The sequence below is a fragment of the Manis pentadactyla genome, chromosome 8 (assembly GCF_030020395.1).
Source record: "Manis pentadactyla isolate mManPen7 chromosome 8, mManPen7.hap1, whole genome shotgun sequence".
Taxonomy (NCBI): domain Eukaryota; kingdom Metazoa; phylum Chordata; class Mammalia; order Pholidota; family Manidae; genus Manis; species Manis pentadactyla.
This window is the reverse complement of record NC_080026.1, coordinates 119995946-120019410: the sequence shown is the minus strand read 5'-3', so window position 1 is coordinate 120019410 and position 23465 is coordinate 119995946.

The following is a 23465-nucleotide window of genomic DNA, read 5'->3' as shown; positions in this document are numbered from 1 at the left end:
AGAAATACAAAGAATTATTAGAGAATACTATGAAAACCTATATGCTAACAAGCTGGGAAACCTAGGAGAAATGGACAACTTCCTAGAAAAATACAACATTCCAAGACTGACCCAGAAAGAAACAGAAAATCTAAACAGACCAATTAACAGCAACGAAATTGAAGCAGTAATCAAAAAACTAACAAAGAACAAAACCCCCAGGCCAGATGGATTTACCTCAGAATTTTATCAGACATACACGGAAGACATAATACCCATTCTCCTTAAAGTGTTCCAAAAAATAGATGAGGAGGGGATACTCCCAAACTCATTCTATGAAGCTAACATCACCCTAATACCAAAACCAGGCAAAGTCCCAACCAAAAAAGAAAACTACAGACCAATATCCCTGATAAACGTACATGCAAAAATACTCAACAAAATATTAGCAAACCGAATTCAAAAATAAATCAAACAGATCATACACCATGACCAAGTGGGATTCATCCCAGGGATGCAAGGATGGTACAACAATCGAAAGTCCATCAACATCATCCACCACATCAACAAAAAGAAAGACAAAAACCACATGATCATTTCCACAGATGCTGAAAAAGCATTTGACAAAGTTCAACATCCATTCATGATAAAAACTCTCAGCATAATGGGTATAGAGGGCAAGTACCTCAACATAATAAAGGCCATTTATGATAAACACACAGCCAACATTATATTGAACAGCGAGAAGCTGAAAGCATTTCCTCTGAGATCGGGAACTAGACAGGGATGCCCACTCTCCCCACTGTTATTTAACATAGTACTGGAGGTCCTAGCCACGGCAATCAGACAAAACAAAGAAATACAAGGAATCCATATTGGTAAAGAAGAAGTTAAACTGTCACTATTTGCAGATGACATGATACTGTACATAAAAAACCCTAAAGACTCCACCCCAAAACTACTAGAACTGATATCGGAATACAGCAAAGTTGCAGGATACAAAATCAACACACATAAATCTGTGGCTTTCCTATACACTAACAATGAACCAACAGAAAGAGAAATCAGGAAAACAACTCCATTCACAATTGCATCAAAAAAAATAAAATACCTAGGAATAAACCTAACCAATGAAGCGAAAGACTTATACTCTGAAAACTACAAGTCAATCTTAAGAGAAATTAAAGGGAACACTAACAGATGGAAACTCATCCCATGCTCGTGGCTAGGAAGAATTAATATCGTCAAAATGGCAATCCTGCCCAAAGCAATAAACAGATTTGATGCAATCCCTATGAAACTACCAGCAACATTCTTCAATGAACTGGAACAAATAATTCAAAAATTCATATGGAAACACCAAAGACCCCGAATAGCCAAAGCAATCCTGAGAAAGAACAATAAAGTAGGGGCGATCTCACTCCCCAATTTCAAGCTCTACTATAAAGCCATAGTAATCAAGACAATTTGGTACTGTCACAAGAACAGAGCCACAGACCAATGGATCAGACTAGAGAATCCAGACATTAATCCAGACATATATGGTCAATTAATATTTGATAAAGGAGCCATGGACATACAATGGCGAAATGAGAGTCTCTGCAACAGACGGAGCTGGCAAAACCGGACAGCTACATGTAGGAGAATGAAACTGGACCATTGTCTAACCCCATATACAAAAGTAAACTCAACATGGATCAAAGACCTGAATGTAAGTCATGAAACCATTAAACTCCTGGAAAAAAACATAGGCAAAAACCTCTGAGATATAAACATGAGTGACCTCTTCTTGAACATATCTCCCCGGGCAAGGAAAACAACAGCAAAAATGAACAAGTGGGACTATATTAAGCTGAAAAGCTTCTGTACAGCAAAAGACACCATCAATAGAACAAAAAGGAACCCTACAGTATGGGAGAATATATTTGAAAATGACAGATCCGATAAAGACTTGAAGTCCAGAATATATAAAGAGCTCACATGCCTCAACAAACAAAAAACAAATAACCCAATTAAAAAATGGGCAGAGGAACTGAACAGACAGTTCTCCAAAAAAGAAATACAGATGGCCAACAGACACATGAAAAGATGCTCCACATCGCTAATTATCAGAGAAATGCAAATTAAAACTACTATGAGGTATCACCTCACACCAGTAAGGATGGCTGCCATCCAAAAGACAAACAACAACAAATGTTGGCGAGGCTGTGGAGAAAGGGGAACCCTCCTACACTGCTGGTGGGAATGTAAGTTAGTTCAACCATTGTGGAAAGCAGTATGGAGGTACATCAAAATGCTCAAAACAGACTTACCATTTGACCCAGGAATTGCACTCCTAGTAATTTACCCTAAGAATGCAGCAATCAAGTTTGAGAAAGACCAATTCACCCCTATGTTTATCGCAGCACTATTTACAATAGCCAAGAATTGGAAGCAACCTAAATGTCCATCGATAGATGAATGGATAAAGAAGATGTGGTACATATACACAATGGAATACTACTCAGCCAAAAGAAAAGGGCAAATCCTACCATTTGCAGCAACATGGATGGAGCTGGAGGGTATTATGCTCAGTGAAATAAGCCAAGCGGAGAAAGAGAAATACCAAATGATTTCACTCATCTCTGGAATATAAGTACAAAGGAAAAACTGAAGGATCAAAACAGCAGCAGAATCACAGAACTCAAGAATGGACTAACAGGTACCAAAGGGAAAGGGACTGTGGAGGATGGGTGGGTAGGGAGGGAAAAAGGGGGGGGAAGAAGAAGGGGGTATTAAGATTAGCATACATGGGGGGGTGGGAGAAAGGGGAGGGCTGTACAACACAGAGAAGGCAAGTAGTGATTCTACAACATTTTGCTATGCTGATGGACAGTGACTGTAAAGGTGTTTATAGGGGGGACCTGGTATAGGGGAGAGCCTAGTAAACATAATATTCCTCATGTAAGTGTAGATTAATGATACAAAAAAAAGAAAAGGCAGTTCCTGTGTGGTGACCTCCAATGAGTTCTACATAATTGTATAAAGGGCATATAAAAGTGTAGGCAAAGGGCCTGTTTGTGTTTATACAGAGGATCAAAGCCTAATTTGGCTACTCCAAAAATCAACTAAGGTACGATATGAAAAAGAACTTCCAAAATCAGCACTCTCTGGAAGACTCGTGCCAGAAGAACATCAAAAAACCCCAACAAATATCTACACACTGCTACTGGAGTAGATGCACCCATCCCACCAATTCCTGGATTTGCCATGGGAATGATGAAGGAGATATCTAAGCTGGCCTGTGCATACAGTAAAACAACAAATTTGACTGGATCTATACTGTTGGAACTCAACCAAGAATCAAGAGAAGTGCAAATTGTAGCGCTCCAAAATCTTACAACTACAGACTATTTACTGTTAAAAGAACATATGGGATGTGAACAGTCCCCAGGAATGGGTTGTTTTAATTTGTCTGATTTCTCTTAGACTGTTCAAGTTCAGTTGGACAATATCCACCATATCATAGATAAGTTTTCACAAATGCCTAAGGTGCCTAACTGGTTTTCTTGGTTTCACTGGAGATGGCTGGTAATTACAGGTATGCTTTGGTTATGTAACTATACTCCTATTATGTTAATGTGTGTGCGTAATTTAATTAGTAGTTTAAAACCTATACATGCTGAAGTTACTCTACAAGAAGATATGTCAAAGAAATAATCAATCTTCCCAGGTTTTCTTCCACCTGCTACTTCTATAGCTTTTCTTCTTCCTTCCTAATTACAATCCTTAAATAGAATTCGTGCCTCATATCAAATTTACCGAGTATCATAATTCTTCCAAGCGGTAAAGATACCTCAAGACAAATGCTGGGCATAGAAGCCACAGGCCATAAATATGCAAAGAAGTAAAAAGCTAACCGTTTCAAACAATAAGGCTTCTCTCTCACTTACCAACTTTACATTTCCCTGTATGGCCCCGAAAGATGACTGGTTAGCCAGAGACGGGTAAGATTCCTCAAGGGAGGAACAACCTAAGACAGGCACAGTCGCAGGGGGGCCATCAGGTGAGAAATTGGGGATCAACAGAGGTGAGGCTTAGAACCTCACCCCCCCGTTCTGAGAGAAATCTTCTGCATACGTGGATGTTTTATTGCCCTTGTCTAGCTTGGATTAACACATAGTCTACAGGCACACACTTGATCATCTACATTTGCTCTCTTACAACACTAAACTGTGTTTTCTACCTTTATCTTGTATCTACCTACCACTTCAGCATTTTATTAAACATAATAATAATAAAGAGAGAAATGTGGTATCCACATATAAATCAAGTATAAAAATCAAATGAGTATTCATATTTGAACTGACTGTTTATTGTTCATAATGCATGAGCAAAACTGAAAGTTTCTGTGATTACCGCCCTTGTACTGTTTACCATGTAACTTATTCACTATGTAAGAACTTGTTCATTATGCTTCAGAAGATTGGAGACTGATGAAAATTAGGCTTGGGGTGGATTAATGATTGTGCATGGAGCATTGACTCCCCTATACAGAATTTTAGTGTTGTTAACAACCATTTGATCAATAAATATGAGAGATGCCCTCAGGAAAAAAAAAAAAAAAAAAGATTAAACAATCCTAAGTATTTATGTGCTCAACATTGGAGCACCTAAATATACAAAGCAAAAAAGCAAAAGTAACACAGATAAGAGGAGAAATAAACAACAGTACAGTACTACTGCGGACTTCAGTACCCCTCTCAACAATGTATAGATCATATAGACAGGGAATCAAACAGTGAACTTGAACAACACTATAGACCAAATGGACCTAACAGATATATACAGGACATTCTATCCAATGACAGTAGAATATTATCTTCCAAGTGCATACAGTATATTTTCTAGGATAGACCATATGTTAAGACACAAGACAAGACAATAAATTTAAAAAGACTGAAATAATACCAAGCATCTTCTCTTATCACAATGCCATGAAAACAACAGCTGTAAAATAAAAATACATGGAAATTAAACAGCATTTTCCTGAAAAAACAAAACAGTGAATCAATGAAGAAATTGGAAATGAAGTTTCTTGAGACAAATGAAAATGGAAACACAACATACCAGAATTTATGGATATAGCAAACACAGTCCTAAATGGAAGTTTATAGAAATAAACACCTACATTAAGAAAGATCCCAAGTAAACAACCTAATCTACACCTTAAGAAACTACAGAATGAGTAAACTGAGTTCAAAGTTAGCAGAAGAAAGGAAGTGAAGATTAGTGCACACATAAATGAAAGAGAGAACAGGAAAACAGTGGAAAATATTTACCCAACTAAGAGTTGGTTCTTTAAAAAGAAACAAATTTGACAAATCCTTAGCTAGACCCATGGAGGGAAAAAGAAGACCTAAATCAAAACTATATATGATAAAGGAGAAATTACCACTGATATACAGAAATATAAAGGAAAAAGAGAACCTAGATCAACTATATATGATAAAGGAGAAATTACCACTGATATATAGAAATACAAAGGATAATACCAAGGTACCATGAACAACTGTATTCAAAGTGAAAAACCTAGAAGAAATACAAAAATTCTTAGAAACAAACAATATCCCAAGACTGAATTATCTATTTCCATGTATAATCTGAATAGGCCAGTTATTAATAAGGAGATTGAATTGGCAATAAAAAATCCCCCAAAGAAGGAAAACCAGAACCAGTTGGCTTCTCTATTGAATTTTACCAAACATTTAAAGAAGAATTAACACCAATCCTCCTCAAACCCTTCCAGAAAAATTGAAGCAGAAACACAAGGCCAGCATTTGCTGATACCAAAGCCAGAAAAATAACTACTAGAAAAGAAAGCTATCTTTTTTTGAGGGATACAGACCAGTACCCCTGATGTAGATGAAAATAGTCTCAATAAAATACTAACAACCTCAATTCAACAAAATACTAAAAGGATCACTCATAATCAAATGAGTTTAACACTGGGATGCAAGAATGGCTTAACAGACACAAAGCATTATGATACATCACATTAATAGAATGAAATAAAAGAACCATATCATCTAAATAGATGCAGAAAAGGTATTTGAGCAAATTCAATATCCATTCATAATAAAAACTCTTAAATTAGGCAAAGGAACATTTCAACATAATAAAGGTCACATATGACAAATCCACAGCAAATGTCATCCTCAATGGTGAAAGGTTAAAAGGTTTTCTCTAATATCAGGGATAAGACAAAGGTGCCCATTCTCACTATCCCTTTTGGAGACAGTAATATAAGTCCAAGGTAGAGCAATCAGGCAAGAAAAAGAAATAAAAGGAATGAGAGTAGAAAGGAAGAAGTAAAATATTCTCTATATGCAGATGACATGGTTTTATATAGAGAAAATCCTAAAGATTCAATCCAAAAACTGTTAAAATACAGTCAATGAATTCAGTAAAGTTTCAAGATACAAATTAGAAATATCAGCAGTTTTTCTATACACTAACAATTAAATTTCTGGGAAAAAAGAAGAGATCCCAAAACAATAGTATCAATAACAATAAAATACTTAGAAACAAATTTAACGAAGGGGGTGAAAGACCTCCACTCAGAAAACTGTAAGATAAATAAATTGAAAGGTATCCTGTGTTAATGGCTACCATTGTTAATTATTGGCTATCTGAGTTAATTCTACCAATCTAGAATTAATTTTGTTAAAATGTCAGTACTACCAAAAGCCATTTATATATTGGATGCAATCCATATCAAGATTCCAATGGCTTTTTTTTAACCAAAGTAGAAAAAACACTCCTAAAATTTATATAAACCAGTAAAGACCCCAAATAGCCAAAGAAATCCTGAGGAAGAAGAATAAAGCAAGAGACATCACATTTCCTGATTTCAAGCTATATTATAAAGCTATAATAATCCAAATAGTATGGCACTGACATAAAAACAGACAGAATTGGCATCCAGAAATAGATCCCAACATACATGGTCAACTAACATATTTGACAAGGGAGCCAAGAACACTCAATGGAAAAAAGACAGTCTCTTCAATAAATGGTACCAGGATAATTAGATATTCACAAGCAAAAGAGTAAAACTGGACCCCTATCTTATACTACTCACAAAAACTTAACTTGAAATGGCTTAAAGACTTAAATATAGGATCTGAAACCATGGAACTCCTAGAAGAAAACACTGGAAAAGAGCTCCTTAGCATGGAGTTTGGATATGACCCTAAAGCACTGGCAACAAAATAACAAATAAAAAAGTAGGATTATATAAAACTAAAAAGTTTCAGTATAGCAAAGAAAACAATCAGCAAAGTTAAAATAAAATCTATAGAATGGGAAAAAATATTTTTAACTGTTAATACCCAACATATATAAAGAACTCATATAATTCAATAGCAAAAAATACAATCTATTTGAAAAAATGGGCAAAGGACCTGAATAGATGTTTCTCTGAAGAAGATATATGAAGGCCAAAGGTACATGAAAATATGTTCATCATTGTTAGTCATTAGAGAAATGCAAATTAAAAACACAATGAAATATCACCTCATGTATGGCCATCATCAAAAAGACAGAAAGAGATAATAAATGCTGGTGTGGATGTGGAGAAAAGGGAACTCTTGTGAACTGATGGGATTGTAGATTGGTATAGACATTATGGGAAAACAGTATGAGGGATCCTCAAAAAATTAAAAGTAGAAGACACTAACTTGAAAATATTCCTGTACCCCCATGTTCATAGCAGGATTATTTACAATAATCAAACATGGAATCAACCAATAGATGGGTAAGTAGATAAGTGGATAAAAAAGCTGTGGCATTCACATGTGCACACACACACACACACACATAAATACACATATATGCATACATACAATGGAACATTATTCAGCCATAAAAAATTAAGGAAATCCTATTGTTAACAACTTGAATGGACCTTGAAGGCATTATGCTAAGTGAAACAAGTCACACAGTACTGTATGATCTCACTTATATGTGTAATCTAAAACAATAAGTAAATTTTTGAAAAAACCAATTTCACAGAGAAAAAGATCAGACTTCTAATTACCACAGGCCTAAATTGGGAGAAGGAAAACCTGGGGGAAGGTGGTCAAAAGGCACAAACTTCCAGTTAGAAGATAAACAAATAATAGGGGTGTAATGTATAACATGATGGGTTTAGTTAATTCTGCTGTATGATATATAGAAAAATTAAGAGTTAATCCTAAGAGTTATCATCACAAGGAGAATTTTCTTCTTTTTCTCTTTTCTTTTTATTGTGCCTTTGAGATGATGGATATTAGCTGAATCTATTATGGTAATCCTTTTGTACTATATGTAAGTCAAACAGTCATGCTATTATGTCTTAAACTTGTATCAGTGATGTATGACAATTATTTCTGAATAAAACTGGAGAGGAATCTAACTTGACTCATTTTTACAAATTCCAATTGTAACAATCATCATAGTATGTAGGCATAAACACAATTTTTACTACATATCTCAAAATGATTTTGCATGGAGGTCCTTCAAGGAAGAATCAAAGTTAAAGGAGTAGCAGAAAAATGCAGGTTTTAGTTGCATATAGGATAAGGCAATGGAATAGTTGAAGACATGCAATGGATTACAAATCTTTTTTAAAGAAAATAAAATCCCAAACATATTCCAACTGTATTTAACTCTGCCTTTTGAATTGAGTTCTCCCTACTGGTTCCCCTCCCAGCCAGGAAGTCACATTTGGGCATGACCAGTGAGATTCCCAGAATGCTCCTGGAAAGCCTCAAAAAGGATACTCCAGGCAGAGTAGAGCTACACCTTGAAACCAGTCTCTGAAGGAGATGTCAGCTGCTGTCCACACCCAAGTCAGGAGGACAATCTCCTGCCCATAGTAAGCACGCTGGCCTCCTGTACCTTCTGGTACAGACAGGCTCAACCGCTCTGGCTGCGGGCTCCCTTCCCACCTTCTCTTCTTGCCTCCCTTGTGGGTTCTGTATGGAGCCTACAGCTGGAACATGTGGCAGTATGCCAAGAAGACCTGACATAGTTTCACTGTAAACATGACCTTTCTGTTTCTATTGTGTCCAGTGTCACTGGGGCAGTTAGTATTTTTTATTTAGGTCGGGAAAGTAGGAAAAGTGCTAAGTGCTTGGGAAGCCACACTGACAGCCACTGAATAGTTCTCACTGTGAACATATTAGAGTACTATATTCACTCCTAGGAATAAAAATCAATTAAAAAACTGTAATCCATGATCCCATTATTTGTAATTTGGCTAATAAAACATAATGTAAAAAATTACGAGCCATTAAGATATGCAGAAGTGAGAAGTGGTTTGGGGCTCAGGTAATTGGATCCTGCCTGAGCCCCGCGGGGCTCTGCCGAGCTGTTTCTTCCCGGAAACCGGAACTTCCTCAGGCTCTCATTCCTCCCTCCAGTTCCCTGGATGTACCCGAGTTCTTCACTTTCCCAAGGATCAATTCTTAACTAAATTCTCCAATTAATCTGAAAAAGAATGGCCTACCAGGACTTCAGTTTTGGTTTCGTGGTTTTGTGCTGTCTGCTTTACGACAAACTTCTCTTGCAAATTTTCTAAGGAAAAGATTATCACTTTATGTTTTCCTTGTCAGAAATATTTATGTCACGCCTGAATATGTAGCATGTGAAAAAGAATAAAACAGTATCAGTGCACAGTGATTTGTTTGATCAAAAAGGCAAATCAGGAAATATTTTGCCTGTGATGACCTTTAAGGATGCAAGCACAGTGAGCTTTGGAAGACAAAGACAATGGCCGAGACAGTCTCCTTCTTACACAGCTAGGAAGTCTGTCCATTTTCTGAGGCAATCATAGGATAAACTAACCATGCCAACTGACTCATGCCAGTTGAAATCACAGATGCAAAATGTACAGCAGCCCAAATCTAGTTTTTAGTTTCAGAATCTCCCAGGCTTGGATGAGATAATTTTTTTTTTCCTGTAGAAAAATATCAGCATCTTTTTTTCTTCCTTTCTTCCCAGCTGATTTCACCAAAGGCTAACATCTCTTCACCTCTAACACTACTCATACCTTTTCTTTATCTTTAAAGATCTTGATAAGAGATGCACCCCCCCTTGTTCTCTGCTTATCCTTTCTCCCTTAACTCTTTTTTATGCTAGTGCCTTCTGCTCTGTGTTTCTCCACAAGAAAAGTAGTATTCACACACAAAAGATACCTAGAAACCATCTGAACAGAAGCCCTGGTATTGGTAAGGATATCCAGATGAGCACAAATGGTCTCAGGAATAGAGCATTAATTTACTTCTTACTCATGATTCCCTTCCAGGAACTTGAGGAAAGTAGAGGCCTGAGACGATCAGTTCTACTCTGTGGATGCTACCTTCAAAAATTCCACTCTGGACAAAGACTGATTTAGCTTGAAGGCAGGTGTGGCTCCTGGTCCCACCTCCACTGCTCTTCAGACATTTCTCACCAACCAAGCTCCCTTGGAACAGATGAAAGGCACCCAGCACCTTTCCTTGTGCATCCATCTATTCACACTCAAAGAAAGATACATCTAACTTACATTAACCTTGTCTGCACAAGGAACCTCAGCCAAAATATTTGTTAATAAACAGTGCAATCTCCAAATGCCCTGGATGACATTGCTCTAACTGAACATTATTTAAAATCATCATGCCTTGGGGGTGGGGATGGGAAATGCTTTAATAATTTATGCTTTCTTGGCTTTTAAAATTTTCTTTATTGCAATTTGGCAGGATACAGTAAGTATAAATTGTATAAAATGAGAATCACACACTGAGTATTAATTACCACAATATTAAGAGACCCTGCAGCTTTGCCTTCTGAGCTGAACAATAATAAACTGTGAAGAAGTGGAATTTTAAAGATTGCCAATCTTCCTCTACTTCGGATGTGAATTATGTACGTGTTCCTTAGCTTTTACATTTTATGTGAATCCCATTAATGAGATCAACTGTTAGCCTGAATGAGGCAAAAACTGAACCTGGAAGCATTACACAGTAGATCAGATGATTCTAGAACAGAATCTATTCTAAGACTCCGAGGCAAAGATGTGGGACTTGAAAATATGAATTCCTTCAGGAGCCAAAGAATCCAGGGAAGTAGAGATGCTACTCGTACAACATAGAAAAATTTTTTAAATATCCTGAAATTTCCACAAGTTAACTTTCATTCCAACTGGAGAGGAGAGGCTCCCAGGAGACCCAAAATAAAGGGAGAGCTACAAAGGCTCATGATTTGGAAGACTCAATTAGGTACAGATAAAAATTATCTCCAGATCAATTTGTAAATTCAACGCATCCCAATGAAAACTCCCTGAAGTTTGTGTTAGTCATTGTTTTTAAAAACTGACAAGTTAATCCTAAAATTCAAATGGAAATTCAAAGATCTAAGATTACCAGAAGTAATACTGAAGAAGAAAGATAACTGAGGTATAGGACCAGATAGCAGTACTGACCTTCAAAGCTATGGTGACATGCTGTGACTTCAGTACAAGGATAAATGTACAGTCAAGGACACAGAGTCTAGAAAGCATCTGTACCTATACATTCACCTGGTGTCAGAAATGATGAACTCTATCTAGTACGGTGGAGGAAAAGGTCTTTTCAATTAGATAAGTTAGATAAGAAAAAATACATTTAGATCCTTAACTTCTTAAAACTAAGTTCTAAATAGATGTCAGTTCTAAATACAAATGCAAAAGTAGTAAAAAAATTCCATTCATATATTGAAAGGCATTTAGTTTGTTCCATGTCTTAGCTACTGCAAATGATGCCATCATGAACATTTGTATACAAGTATCTCTTTGAGACCATGCTTTTAATTTTTGTATATATATCTAGAAACAGAATCACATTATCCAGTGATTCCATTTGTAATATTTTGAGGAACTAACATATTGTTTTCCGTAGCGGCTGTACCATTTTACATTCTCTGTATATTCAGGATATGAATCCCTTATCACACACATGATTTGCAAATATCTTTTCCCATTTGGTGGTTTGCCTTCTCTGTCTTTCACACAGGTTTTAAAATTTTTTCATAAAGTCCAATTTGTCTATTTCTCTTGAGTTGCCTTTGGTACTATATTTAAGATATCATTACCAAATCCAATGTTATAAGCTTTTGTCCTGTGTTTTCTTCTAAGATTTTTTACAGTTTTGGGTCTTGGATCTGTTTTAAGTTAGCTTTTGACTATGGTATTAGAGAAGGGCCCACCTTCATTCTTTTACGTATGAACATAGTTTTTCTAGCATCATTGGTTGTCTTTTCCCCATTGTATATGGTCTGGCCTTCTTGCAAAAAATCACTTGATATGCTTGTTTCTAAGTGTTACATTCTATTCCAAAGTCTATCTGTCTTTATGCCAGTACCACCTTATTTGGATTACCTTAGCTTTGAAGTAAGTTTTGAAATCACAAAGCATTGTTCTTTTTCAAGATTGTTTTGGCTGTTTGGGGCCCACTGAGATTCCATAGGAATTTTAGGGTAGATTTTTCTATTTCTTCAAAAATATCTTTTTCTACCTTTCACTTTCAACTTATTTGTGTATGTGGATCAAAACTGGAACTAAAAACAAAACAAACAAAACAGCAATAGATTCACAGACACTGAGAAGTGACTGGTGGTTACCACAGGGGAGGGCATAGTGTGGGTGTGTGAAAAAGGTGAAGAGGATAAAAAGACACGAAATCTCAATCATAACTTAGCACAGGGATGAAAGTACAGCATAGAGAATATAGTCAATAATTCTTCAACACCTTTCTATGTTGACAGATAGTAACTACACTAGTTGAAGTGAGCATCTAATAATGTAGATAACTGTCAAATTGTTATATTGTATACTTGAAACCAATATTATTTATCAACTATAATTATATTAAAGAACTAAAAAAAAGTGACTCAGTATAACAGCATATAGTTGGATATTTTCTAAACCTATCCTGCCAATCGGTCTTTGATTGGAAAGTTTAATCCATTTACACCCACATAATTATTCATGAGGGATGTGTTACTTTGCTATATGCTTTCTATAATCCTTATAACCTTTTTATTTTATGCATCATCTTTTGTGTTTACTTGATTTTTTTGTAGTAAGGTGTCTTAATTCTCTTCTCATTTCCTTTTGTGTATATCTTATAGCTGTTTTCTTTGTCCTTACTATGGGGATTACATTGAATATCATAGGATTATAACACTAATTTGAATTATATAATATTAACTTCAATAGCATACAGAGCTGTTCCTTTACAACTCTATGCCTATCCCTTTAAGCTGATGTCAAAATTACATCTTTATATAGAGATTGTAAAAAAAAAGTTTTGGGGTATGCATTAGTCTTTAAGTTAGGTAGAAAACAAGATGTAGATTTACAAACCAAAGTTATACTACTACTAGTTTTTATAATTGCCCATGTATTCACATTACTGCAATTCTTTTTTCTTCATACAGTTTTAGTAACTGGCTGGTATCCTTTCATTTCAACCTGCAGAACTCAAACATTTTTTGCAGGGCAAGTCTAGGAACTACAAGCTCCTTCAGCTTTTGTTTATCTGGGAGTGTCCTAATTTCTCCCTTACTTTTAAAGAACAGTTTTGCCAAATACAGGATTCTTGATTCATTTTTTCTTTTAGCACTTTAAGTATATAAACTCACTGCCTTCTGGCCTCCAAATTTTCTGATGAGAAATCTGCTGATATTGTTATTAGGGATCCTTTTTATTCTCTTGCTACTTGCAAGATTGTCTTTTGGTAGCAAGTTTGGGATGTTATCAGCCATTATTTCTTCAAATATCTCCTCTGCCTTTTCTCCTCCTAAGATACCCACAATGTGTGTCCTGTTCACTTTATGGTGTCCCACAGGTCCCTTAGGCTCTGCTCACTCTTTAGCCTATCTTTTTGTTCCTTAGACTTGATAATTTCAATTGTCCTATATTCAGGGTTATAAATTCTGCCTGCTTAAATACATTTTTCAATCCCTTTAGTGAAGTTTCATTTCAGTTACTATACTTTTAAGCTCCATAATATTTTAGGTTTTATATTTCATATTTCCATTTTATTCATAATTTTCCTTTTTCAACCATAAATTATTTAAAACAACTGTCTTAAAAAATACTGTCTTTGTCTAAAAGATCTGTCATCAAGTCTTTCTCTGGAACATTTGGTTTTTCTTTTCCTTTGAATTGTCCATACTCTCTTGTTTACTTTTGTGATTTTTCTTGGAAACTGGACATTTTAATCTAATGTGTAGAGGTACAGAAATGCTGCCTGCCTTTGTGTCTCTACATCCCTGATGAGAAGCAGCAATCAGGAATAAGAATTTAGATCCTTGATACTTTTAGGACACAATCTTTTTGCCATCCTGCAATCTGTGTTCAAGCTGCTCAAGAAATAGGTGTATAGTTGCCTGTCATGGGGCCTGGGGATTTACCTAACACCCAGGTAGCTGTTGTTTACCTAACAGATGAACTGGATGGAAATTAAATGAAATGTACCATTCAAACCTTCCCCTAGGAGTTGAAAACCTTTAGTGGACTCTAGAGTTCCAAAATAGTTACCTAGGACAGATTCTGCCAGTGCAATTTTTATCTGAATGGAGAAACACATTCCTGGTGCTTCCTACTCTGCTGTCTTCTCAATCCCCTCTCTTTTGTTTCTTGACTATGGCCCTTATTAAATGATTTGCTTTTTCAAATCCAAGTCCTGTGTCAACCAATATCTTTCTTCATACATAAAAAGGGGCAGCTAACATCAACATTTACTGTAGTAGGAAACCCTAACCAAGAACTTATATTCCAGGCAAGATGCTAGGCAGTTTAATACTTGATAATTACTTAAGGTAAGGGAAAATGGAGAATCAGAAAGTAAAAAAAAAAACTTCTCAAGGACACAGAATTAGGATAGTAAATGGTAGACTACTCCAAGGAATGCAGGCACGAGTTTAGCTTGCAAGCATAGGAGATACACTTAAGTCCTCTGGCACAGTGCTAAACATAATGCTGTTTCTAGGTGGGAGCTTATGCAGTAATGGTCACAGTGGCTGCAGCAGCTCCTGCACCTACACCTGCTGGAGGTGCCATTGAAGTGCAATGATCCAGCTACACCAGGGGAACCATCTTACTCACCTGGACAACAATATGGTGAGTAACCCAGTCACAGATGACTAGGAACTTAAAAACTTTAAAGGCTCTTCTGTAGTCATTTCCCCTTCAAGTAACAAGAATCATACTTTTCACATTGCTTGTCCTACCCTGCCCCGAGAACAATGAGGCTAGCACCAGGAGAACCATGACACTCTCCCAGTGTCTGCTATAGGACCATCTCTGGAAAGAAGAACCAAAAACCTGTCAGGTAGATGCCTAGGCTGGGACATTGATAAGACAGCTGGTCTCTTTCTCTGGAGCCTGTAAGACCCCATCATATTATGGAATAGAAAAATGCACAATTTTTCCATGTGGTAAAATAAGCAATAACCTTATTTTGGTTTTGTTAACTAAAGCAAAAGGAGACCTCTTCTTTGATATTCCAGACCAACATGTCCCACTATATATAATCCTTTCAAGGTCTTTCTTTTTGCTTCTTTCTATAATGCTTTAAACATTTACTATTTGCTCACAAGAAAAGACAGTATACTTTATTAGGCAGATTATTTCCCAAGTGTTTTAAGTGGTTCTCTTATGATTTTGTGCTTTCTTTACACATGTGTACATATTTTTGCACATTTTTTAGGAAAAGCCCTCTTGTATGTAGACTCCTCATGCTTGAACTTTGGAGAAAATGAGCAGAAAACTGAGTTTCATATAGAATTTGAAGGAATAATCTCAAAGCCATAGAGTTCTGAGAGACCCCACTGATATTTTCAGATGAATGATTCTAAGAGCTTTTAGAAGAAATATTTAAAGACTTCTCATCCACTCAGGCCAGAAAACGCTGGACCTGAAATGCTTTTCCTTCTAATGGAGGACTTACTCAATTTTCACATCTATAGAGGAGCTGATTCTCTTCTAATTTATGTAACAGGTTACAAATGGAGAGATATTTACTCTGGGGACAATTATATACCTATTTAAATGTTTCTCCAGCTAATAATTTTAGATGGCTTAAAATTATACTGACAGAAAATTGCAGTTTTTAAACTAATGACAAAATCCCATGAATAATTTCCTCTCAGTGGCTCAGACATGCTAGCTTTCTGCAATGATAGGATTTACCTACTACTTCCCTCAGTGAATTTTACCTACTGGAATCTTATTGCTTCATAGATCAGGTAAAAACTTTCAATTAAAATACAGGCATATTTCAGAGATATTGCTGATTCAGTTCCAGACTGCCAAAATAAAGCAAATATTGCAGTAAAGTGAGTGAAATGAATTTTTTGGTTTCCAATGCATATAGAAGTTATGCTTACACTATCCTGTAATCTAGTAAGTATATAATAGCAGTCTGAAAAAATATATACCTTAATTTAAAAATTCTTTATTGCTAAAATATGCTATATTTATCTGAGCTTTCAGTGCATCCTAATCTTTTTGCTGGTGGAAAGTACTGCCTTGGGGTTGATGGTTGCTGACTGATCAGGGTGGGGGCTGCTGAAAGCTGGTGTGGCTGTGGCAACTTCTTAAAATAATGAGGTTTGCCTCATCAATTGGCTCTTACTTTCACAAATGTTTTCTCTGTAGCATGCAATACTGTCTGATAGCATCCTACCCACCGTAAAACTTCAAAACTAGAGTCAATCCTTTCAAACTCTGCTGCTGCTCTATCAGCTAAATGTATGTAACATTTTAAAAATTTTGTTATCATTTCAACAATCTTCACCGCATCTTCACCAGGAGTAGATTCCACCTCAAGAAACTACTTTCTCTGCTCATCCCTAAGAAGCAACTCCTTATCCATTCAAGTTTTACCATGAGATGGCAATAATTCAGTTACACCTTCACCTAGTCTAACTCTAGTTATCTTGCTGTTTCCGTCATGTTTACAGTTACTTCTATCACTAAAGTCTTGAATCCTTGAGAGTCATCCATGAGGGTTGGAATCAAGTTCTTCCAAATGCCTGTGAAGGTTGACACTTTGGCTTCTTCCCATGAATCACGGATGTTCTTAACGGAATCTAGAACAGGAAATTCTTTCCAAGAGGTTTTCAACTTACTTTGCCCAGAGGAATTTCTATCTATGACAGCTATAGCCTTACAAAATGTATTTCTTAAGTAATAAGACTTAAAATCTGATAGACTCCTTGATCCATGGGCTGTGGAATGCATTTTGTGTTAGTGGGAATGAAAACATTAATCTTGTAATAAGTCTCCATCAGAGCTTTGAAGTAATCAGATGCGTTACCAATGAATAGTAGTATTTTGAAAGGAATCCTTTTTTTCTGAGCAGGTCTCAACTGTAGGCTTAAAATATTCAGTAAACTGTGTTGTAAACAGATATGCTGCCATCCCTGCTTTGCTTTTCTGTTTATACAGCACAAGCAGAGTATAATCTTCATTAGATCCCTTAGCTAGACCTTCTGGATACCTTGCTGCAGCTTCTCTTATCCACACTTGCTGTTTTACCTTGTATGCTGATGTTATGGAGAAGGTTTCTTTCCTTTAAGATTGTGATCCAACACACATGTCACAGGGACTAGGGAGGCCCAAGGAGAGGGAGAGAGACAGGGAATGGCTAGTTGGTGGAGCAGTCAGAACACACAACATCTATTAAGTGTGCCATCTTATAGAGGTGCAGCTCATAGCACCCCAAAACAATCATAATTATAACAAAGATCACTGATCAACATAACAAAGTTTGAAATATGAGATTTACCACAATGTGACACAGAGACAAGGAGTGAGCAGATGCTGTTGGAAAAATAGTGCCAATGGACATGGTTGCCACAAACCTTCAATTTGTAAAAACACAATATCTGCAAAATTCAATAAAGTGAAATGCAATAAAACAATGTATGCCTATAAGACTGAGCCCAGCTCTAGACCAAAATCTAAACCCTGAGGCTGAAGACAACTTTGAGTATACTTAGACTTTCCTACTTGCTATGACTTCTTATGTTTCAAATGTCTCATCTGAACATAGCCACTTATTTTGTAAAGTGATCCACTGATAGAAATTGCTTTAAGGATTTCTCCATATTCCATTCCCTTAATGTGAACTGGCTTTACCGATTCGCTGCCATCATGCAAATATCTTAAACTTACTCAGTGGTTCAATATGTAACAGATACATGTGTTTGAAGGTGAGCAAAATAAAAAAGACAATCAGTTCTTGGAAAGCTCAATGCATTTATAGTCTTTTTATTGTTTCTGAGTTTAAAAAATAAAAATTTAGTTGCAGGTTTTAATTTCTTCTGACTAAGCATTTTCATCAAAACAGGACAAAATAAAACCAAGCAATCCTATTCTCTTTTATCTGCCTAGCTGGCCTCTTCCATTTCCAATCTGAGAAATAAAGCAAAGGCCTCCTAAGATAAATTTGAATTTTAAGAAATTAATCACCTAGTATATTAGACAGTGGGTTCTAACAGACATCTAAAGTTCTTAAGTTATAGGTTCAAACCTATGTCTGGTTTTATGCCAATTTGGTACTGGGTGTTGCCCTCATAGTCAGAGATGCTTATTCTGCTTCAGGGTTAATCCTCTCTCTCAACAGAAGTGTTGAGCACACTGCGTTTGATCCACAACAAAATGGCTTTGTTCAATACTGGCTCATGACAGGTAGAAGCAGTGACTCATGATAGTTGTTTCAGACCAGGTGAATTTAGGGAACTTGAAGCATGTAATAAACATAGTCTGCAATAGTGGAACAATAGCCAAGGAATGATTTATTTTCTTAGCTTTGCATTATGGTTTTGTGCAACCAAGTCAACATCCCAGGATGTTATTTTGTGGATACCAACACACTGATTCTAAAATTTCTATAGAGGCAGAATATCCAGAATGACCAACTCAATATTAGTGGAGAAGAATAGAGAAGCTGACACTGTGCAAATTCATTTATTATAAATCTTCAATAATTGCAAGTGTGGTAGTGGTGAAAGAATATACAAATAGATCAACAGAACAACATAAGGATCCCAGAAATAGAACCAGGTAAATACAGCTAATTGATCTTTGACAAAGGAGCAGAGGCAATCTACTCAACAAGGCTGGTCAGAAGGTAGGCATGTAATGCAAAAAAGATGATAACACAGGCAGAGATCTTATACTTTGTATGAAAATTAACTCAAAATAGATCATAGACCTAAATGAAAAACACAAAACTTTAAAACTCCTAAGGGGTAACATCAGAGAAAATCTAGATGACCTTGGGTATGATAATGACTCTTTCAACACAAAACCAACAATATGATCCTTGAAATAAATAGTTGACAAGCTACACCTCACTAAAATTAAAAACTTCTGCTCTGTAAAAGTAACTTTCAAAAGAATGAGAAGACAAGCCACAGACTAGGAGAAAGCTTTACAAGAGACACTTCTGATAAAGGAATGTTGTTCAAAATATACCAAAATTCTTGAAACTCAACAAAAATAAAATAACCTGCTTAAAAGTGGCCAAGAGACCTAAATAGACACCTTACCAAAAATAGATGGCTGAAATCTGATCATCATATATTATGAGAGCATTGCAAATTAAAATACAGTAAGGTATCACTACCGACTTATTAGATCAAATTCCAAAACCACCACCACCACCAAGTGCTGGTGAAGAGGTGGAATAAAAGCATTTCTCTTCATTGCTGCAGGGAATGCAAAGTAGTACAGCCAGTTTGGAAGACATTTTGGCAATTTCTCATAAAATTAAGATTTTTACTTTAAGATTAAATAATCATGCTCTTTGATAGTCATCCAAGTGGGTTGAAAAATTATGTCCACACAAAACCATAACACAGATTATTTATAGCTGCTTCATTTGTAATTGTCAAGTTTGAATGCACCAATATGCCCTTCAGTAGGTGAATGGATAAACTGTGAAACATCCAGGCAATGGAATGTTATTCAGCAATAGAGACATAAGCTATCAAGCCATGCAAAGACATGGAGGAATCCTAAATGCATATTATTAAGTGAAGCCAATCTCAAAAGAGTATGTACTATATGATTCCAACTATACAAAATTCTGGAAGAGGTAAAACTGGAAATAGCAAAAAGATCTGTGGTTGCCAGATGTCTTGAGGAAGGGGAAGGATGAATAGGCAGGTCAGAGGATTTTTAGGGCAGTGAAACTATTCTGTATGATGCTATAATTGCTAATAGATGTTATATTTGTAAAAGCCATATAATGTACACCACCAAGTGTGAAACCCAACATTAAGTCTGCACTATGGATGATAATGATGTGTCAGTGTCAGTTCATTGACTGTAACAAATACACTGATCCATGCAGGATGTGGACAGTACAGGCGGCCATGCATGTGTCAGGGCAGATGTGTGGGAACGTTCTGTACTTTTTGCTCAATGTTGCTGTGTACCTGAAACTGCTCTAAAAAATAAGGTCTACCTAAAAAAATATTGAATACTTTGGATATTGTTTTATAACCAGATTTCTCATAGTTTTATACTCCCAACTGAAATTAAAGTTCATTAAGGAAAAGGAGGATGGCTTCTAATTCGATTTCTTTCTTAGGCCCTCATCTAGTATTGAAGTTAAACAAGAACTTATTAAATAAATGAACATATGGGTATATGATAAATAGATAAATCCAAATTGATTTTTTCCATATTTTAATATGTCTGACATATAACAATGACTAATATAAGAAATAACCAGACTATTGAATACTTGTGCATTCCTCCCTCAATTACTCAGTGGTAATTGCTACAAGTCTGATGTTTATCATTACCATTCATCTCTATCTTTTCTACTCATGAATGGATTCCTATATAAGATAAGCATTACTCTTGCATGTTCTTAAACTTTATGAAAGTATCTTATTCATACTCTGCCACTTGCTTTTTTGCCCATAAATGTTTGAGACTCATGTTGATTCATGCCTTTCTAATTCATTTGTTTCCACTTTTTAATATCCTTTTATATGAATATGCAATTTGTTTTTCTATTCTTATATTAACAGAATTTAGGTTATTTCCAGTTTTCACTCTTATCACAATGCTGCCATGAACATCTGTACACGTGTCTGGTGTCTGGTAAGCTGGTTGCTCTAGGACATGACTAAGAATAGACATGCTGAGTCATAGCCTGTGCATAACTTCAATTTCATTAAGGTTTACCAGAAAGTTCCTCAAAATGGTTGTATGATTTAACACTCTTATGAATCCTCATTTTATAGAACTAGTAGTTTTCCAATGCTAATTCTTAGCCCTTTGGGCACTGACATTTGTAAAATGATCCTGTTTGCTGTCATTGCTTTGCTCAAAGGGTTGTATCTCAAAGGACCTAATTTACTCTGGTGTCTGTTCAAGACCAGGGACTCAAGATTGCCATCCTCTGAATGGATCCCCATCTCTCTACTGTTACTCTACTTTATGGCCGAAAGCCACTAGAGTTTAGTATCCAAAGCATAAATTCCTTCTTCCTAACCCTCAACTATTTAGAACTTTTTCATTGTAAATGCAGCTTCCATTATAACTGAAGGTTTGGTTTGATAGCAAATAAAGGCCTGCATTTATCTAAATGTGATCTGTTTTAACCAGATGGTCTGCAATCTGATTCATATATTATAGTCTCTCTATGTTTTGACAAGCTTAATATCCTGTTTCATTGTGCTGTGGAATAGTAGCACCAAAGGCAATAATATGACTGCTAAGATTGTAAAGTCTGGATAACTATAGGCTCAGCTAATGCCCCATAACTTAAATTTATATGTAACTTAAATATGTAATGCCTCAGAGCACAGTTTAACAAAACAATGAAGTATTCAAGCTATATTTCAAAGGGAAGTCCATATTACATGATTATTTAAATAAGGATTAATTATAAGAACAGCCCATTCTGATTTAATACTGAAGTTACCACTGCTATTTTTTTCCTCTAACAGTTATTCTTCATCTCCAATTTCCTTTGCAACCTGGCATCCCCTACAATGATGGTGAAGCAAGATAAAAAGAAATGTTTCTATTTGGCCTTCTGTTCAATAACAGAAGATCTGGAATGGCTGCTAGGTTTCACTACGTTATACTTTAAACAGAGCATATAGAAACATTCGTCAATATACAATTGGTAAGTTTCCCATTAAAGTGAATATTATACCAATGTAATTACCATTCAGATGAAGAAAATGGACATAACCTACCAAGCCTTAGAAGCCTTCTTGAGCTCCCTTCCAAACATCATTACCAAAATGATCTCATAGTAGTTCTCTTTTAGTTTAGTTTAGTTGTGTCTTTTAATTAAGTCAAATGCATGTTTAAATGTTAGACCAAATAGTTCCTCATGAAAGCAAGTCAGAAAACGATTAATCCATGGTCACTGAAGGCAGAATAGAGTAAAGCAGTTAGACCCACTCACACTTTTCAGTGTCTGCTCTGTGATGAGGCACAGCCACTCGGTTCACTTCCACTTCATTTAAGCGCAGCAAGATATTCAGCCACAAATTGAACGATGTCGTGTTACTCATCCATTAGGGAAAAGGAGATTCTTTTCTCTGGTTGGGTGCTTTCTACTGAAGATAATTTCTCTGCTACTAAAACTTTTTGCTCCTTAAAGATGTACATGTTTTAAGATTCTGTGAGAGGCCAGACAAGCCAGGGAGGTAGAAGTGGGGAAGGGAGGGAGAGAAGCCTGCTGTCAGCACCAGCCACAAGTTCTAGGAATTTGCAGCACTGTCCCCAAGCCAGGCCTATCTTCCTGTGGCCAGACTTGGAGGGCTTGGGTTTCTGCTTGGAATAGCTAATGAGATAGTTTTTTGTCCCACACTTGAGCTTTAAGCAACAAGAAAGGCTTACAAGCAGGTCACACAGAAGAATTCAGAAACAGAATCCAATCCTCAGATTTCCATCTCTCCCCTGGATGCTGCTGTGGCCAGGAGGCTGCCTCCACAGACCCCCCACCCACCAGACTGGCCCTCTAGAGCCTCTGGTTGGTTGTATTACAGCATCATGTTAGCCACCTTGGAGCCCACCCACCTGGTACCATTGTTTCCTTCCATTCCCTCTGAAGCACCCTCTGAGAACGGTACATGGGTTAATCTACTGTAGGTTAACCCATGACCCAATATCACCATAGCACAATGTTATGTGCCATTCTGCACAATTAAAAGATCTTTGAAATAACCAAAGAGCTCTGATGGACTGATGCTCCAGATATCGTAATTATGTAAGATTGTATTTTTATGATAAAACAATATACATACCAAGTTTATATCAGTTTATAATCCTAAACAGACTGACACTCATGGCATATGCTGGTATCACATTACATCTGTGGTCAACATGGAAATGAACCATTCAAGTTTCTCTTCAAGCAAGGACCAGTCAGATAGCTGCAAGGAGCTTAGTACTT